A 5,010-nucleotide genomic window follows, 5' to 3' on the forward strand; every position below is an offset into this window, starting at 1 on the left:
GTAGGGTCTGCCCTGTTGTCCCTGGATCATGCGGGTGGACCCTTTCAATGCTGTCCACATCCCTCCTGAGGTGGGGGGCACAGAACTGGACACAGTACTCCAGCTGTGGCCTGACCAGTGTCACATAGAGTTAAATCAAACAGGAACAAGGCACTCTTATTCCAGAATTAAATTGTCCATGCATAGAAAGTAAATCAAATATAACTCTATGCCGACAAGCTAAGAGTGAATGAAACATATCTACTACCCTTCCATGTGTACCAGATAGGCTCCAGCAGTCCATGGATTCCAATGACAGGCAGTGTAGCAAGTCTGCCAACAGACGCATTATTCTACAAATTTCTGTATACATTATTTTTCCATTCGAGTATTGCTTCCTATTTTCTTGTAGTCCTAAAAGTAATTTAAAACCAAATTAAAATACAAATTAACTCCAAGTTAATTACCTTGAACACCAGAGGATTGTTTCATCGACTGCTATGACAACAAGCTAATAAAGACCGATTTCTCTGTCTGCACTAAATTTAAGGCTCTATCTTCGAGAACAGTAATATTTTTTGATGAGCCATCTCTTTATGACTTAGATACTGCAAGACTCTAAAGTTCTTACTCAAGTTTAAGCATGAGTAGTTCCTTTAAAGTCAAAATTAAAAGCAATTCAGTGATTAAGTGTCCTGCTTGTTCATGGTATATCTTAGTATGTCTGCAGTGTGAACACTAAGGCAGTAATCTATACAAGAGAGCTTGTGTTGGAGAACAGTATGTCTTGTTTATTAAAAGAAGTTGCAATACTTTAGACTAATGCCACATACAGATGAATGTTCAGGATTTTTCTGCCAGAACAAAAATGGCTGCTCCAGGAGAAAAATAAGCTGCAAATAATGAGGGTTAAATAACTTACAGGAGAATTTCTCCTGTGAGAGCAAATGTCTGTACATGTTGTCTCCTGAGAGAAGGCAAAGCACAGTCCTAAAGCATCCCCCAGGTTGCTTTGCACCCCCTTCCTAGCCCCCGAAAGACTGTGTCACTTAGGCTAGACTCTTTTGCTTCAGGCAGGCAGGGAGCAGGACACATCGCTTTTGCAATTCCCACATTGTGCTGCCAAGAGAAAGTCTGCAAGGCAGTCTGAGTCAGCCCATCCCGGCTGCCCTGTGCATTGCTGCCATCTGCTGCTAAGCAGACTGAGGGAGCCTGCAGAGCATGCTGAGATGAGCACATAAGGGCCATCAGGCTGTGCAGCATCGAAACCTCAAGCTCTCTGCTCTTCAGGGACTCAGCACTCAAATGCCTCATCAGTCATCTCTGGGTAAGTTTTTCTACCACAAGAATAAACCTCAGAGAATTTTTGCAGATCATTTGAAAGTGTGTATGCAGTCTGAAAACACTGTAGTGGGTGTTTATCTTCCTTAATAAGCACAGAGTAGCCAGAAAATTGTTTTATAATATGCTGTCATAATTGCAAAAGAAACAGGAGAATCATAGAATCAAAGAACTGGAAGGGACCTGTAAGATCATCAAGTCTGGTCCCCCTGCCTTTGGCTTCATTACATGTCAGAGGTTGCTCTGCAGAATTAAGAGCATAGACCTTTAAGCTGGAACTGAATGATCTTTTTTTTTTTTTTTTTTTTTGCCCTTTGTAAGGAAATCCTTTCCCCGGTTCCTCAAAAGACAGTATACAGTGAAATCTGACATAGCAAAGGAGGGTCCAAGTAAAGATCATGATAAGATTATCCATATCCATGAAATGAGTATTGTCTGTGAACAGATTACATTCCATCTTTTTTTTTACTAGACCCAGACAGAGCAAAAGAGAATGGTTTCAAATTGAACACCAATTAAAAACTAAAACCAAGGGTATGCAGAAGAGCATTTATAGGGGAGCTGTTTTTTTTAATCACACTAGGACAGTAGAACCGTGATAAAGCCAGAATATACATTAACAAAGGAGCAGAGGGAGAAATTGTCTGTCAGTCACTGAAGGAGAGGAACACAAGAAAGGAACATATTATTTTCTCATCCACTAAAAAGATACTTGGTCAGCAAATGTTAGTTAGGAGAAAACAAAAGGACACGATACCGTGAATATGCATTTGTAACTGGAGAAATGGAAAATTTCAGTATTCTTATTATGGCAAGGGAAGAGCATTATAGGTAATTTAGACTTGTACTACACAAAAACTGTAAAGTAACTATGTTCATTTTGGTCAGGTATCATTGTCTCACTTTGAGTGTATGGAAACATAATTTTCAGTATTCATTAAAGACTGATATTCTTTACTTCTATACAATTGCACAATTGCTGTTTCAAAATTATTAGGTAAAGTCAGGGCTGTCCAGAAAATGTTTGAAATTTCAAAAGCAAAAGGTTTGATTCAAAGAACAGGAAGCTTTTGGTAGGTTCTCATTTTATCTGAATGATATTTTGCCAGTGTTCTAGTACTAAATCTTGGTATCTGTTGCCTGGTTGAGAAAGTCTTAACAGAGAGTGAGGCATGTTCATCCCTCCTATCCTGAGGGAAATCATTATAGTTAAAGAGAAATTGTAGGAAAGAAAATACAGAAGGGTCTGCTAAAACCTCAAGAGCATTTTACATCACAGATCCTGGACTTCATGATCCAATATAGGAAGATCCTGCAGTCAGTGGTGCTTAACATGTTGCGTGTGGCCACAGTCCAGTCACTTCATTGATCTGGTCACAAGAAAAAAAGAAATCAGTTTCTCAGACATACGCTTTCACAACTTTCTAGTCCAACTCTGCATTCAAAGCAAGATCAGCCCTGTTTAAACAACCTCAGACAAATGCTCATCTTGCGTGCACTTAAAATTTTGAAATGATGGAGATTTTGCCACCTGTCTACGTAATCTCTTTCAATGTTGACTTACTCTCACACTTGGAAAGTTCTTCCTGATATTCAACTTAAATGTACACACATTTCCTGTTCTGTCCCCAAAATTGACTCCTTTCATCCACAAGAAGATTGAACCAACAAGTGAGTTCTTAACATCGGGCTAACCTTTTAAAATAATCAGTTGGAATAGGGCATTAATTAGCAATCCTTTGTCTCAGTGACATAGTTACAAAATGTAATCATCTTTGTGGGATGATCAAGAATGTTCCCTTGAAGTAATAACGCTTCTTTCCCCTTTCCTTATAGGGAAAAACCATCTAGAAAAGTTCTCCAGGAGCCATTAGTTGTTAGAATTCAGAAAATCCTGATATTTTGGTTATAGTGTTATTAATATATTCCATAATCTTAACACTCTTATTGCCAATGATATTTAGAAATATGATACAGGCTTACTATAAAGATAGACAAAAGCACTGCAGCAATTTTATGGGTACAATCCCCCGTGGATGAAGCTGGTGGGAACCACAGACAGGTTTTAGTGCAGACCAAGGCAAACCATGAAGTTAGCAAATATAGCAAAGGGCGGACAACACACTCCCTGGCTCAGAAAGTTTTTAATATTTAGAACTGGGAAAGAGATTGTTTGGAGGGAGAGTGGGAGTTCTTTACCCTCCTCCCATCCCCTACAAATCAGTCAGTGCTGAAGTTTTACACACCCTTCTGGGCTGCTTTATATTTAGACCCTAATAATGAATAAAAAATAGAAAATTATACACCCTCTCTCTGGTTTAAGGAAATAAATCTGCTAGTCAACGGAAGATATAAATAATCACATTGGAATACACCTCATCCGGTGGCTACAGTGCAAATGACTCTCCTGAGTCCAGTGTATTAATGTATTTTTCCATGTACTTTTTTTGGGAACTAGCCCAAAAGCTTAGGAATAATTTTCCCCCCATCAGCTGAGGTCAGTCAGCAGTGCTCATCACTGTCCATCCAACCCATGCTCTTCAGCCCTCATTGAGATTCTCCAGCAGTGATACTGTAAATTACTTGCAGGAAACACCCCTGAACTTCCAAATCATGGAATGGGCAGGGCAGGGGAAAGAGAGAAGAGACAGTCAGATCAAAATGGTAGGAAAAGTCTGCTGGTCATTTCTCCTGATGATTAAACCACTTTCTCCCAGGCTTTATGAGTTCAAAGACTTTATAAAATGACACACAAAGGCCTAAAAGTACAAGAGGACTGAGGCAAAGCACTGTAAGCATCCTACCCCCCCACCTTTTAGATGCTATAGCTCCGAGTGAGGTCCTCCGCGGGTTCCTGAACAGTGCTTGGGGAACATTAGATACCTCCGAATGGGATTGACAGAAAGCATTGTGCTAAGGATGGGTATTGCTTAAAGTCAGGCATCTGAGCGTGGAGCCGTCTAAGCAAGACAATCAGAAATGCTGAAGACGGGGGAGAGTCCTCAGTCCCATCCATTTCTGGAGTCAAACCAGAGGTCCCTGTTTGCTTTTAACCAGAAAAGTAGGTCACCACTGCCTCTTCCCCTAGTATATAGTAGCTCAGTAGTGCAGGATGAGAACCAGGTCTCGCATGTCTGAGGTCTCACATAATCTAACCACAGAGTCCCAGTGTAAAGGGAGCCATGGCACATTCTCCTTCTGCTGTGTTTTAAGAGATGGATGAACCTTTGGTACATTTGTGCAGTCTGGCAGGTGAGCTGAGATTTCAGAGGAGGAGTTTTGATTCTAAGTCTCTTTTAGATATTTTGAAAAAAAAAGAGTCTTAAGGACAAATATTTTTGGTGTAAAAATAAAACAACTGAACTCCAACTAGCTTTGAGCATCAAGGATAATAAAAAGTCCTTTTTCAGATATGTGGGGAGCCAGAGGAAAAGCAAGGGAAACATTGGACCCCTGCTGAACCAGATGGGGCAACTGACACCAAAGGAAAAGCCAACCTGTTAAATGGGCACTTTGCATCGGTCTTTCATCAGTCCCATGGGACGCCCATGCCCACCATGGGACAGGGCTGTCTGGGTGAGGGAGATCCGCTGCCCCTATTAATGCTGACCTCATGAAGGAGCACCTTGAGAAGCTGGATACCTTCAAGTCAGCCGGCCCTGACAATCTGCACCCCAGGGTACTCAAGGA

Source organism: Crocodylus porosus, unplaced genomic scaffold, assembly GCF_001723895.1.
Source record: "Crocodylus porosus isolate Cpor-Errol unplaced genomic scaffold, CroPor_comp1, whole genome shotgun sequence".
NCBI classification, from domain to species: Eukaryota; Metazoa; Chordata; order Crocodylia; family Crocodylidae; genus Crocodylus; species Crocodylus porosus.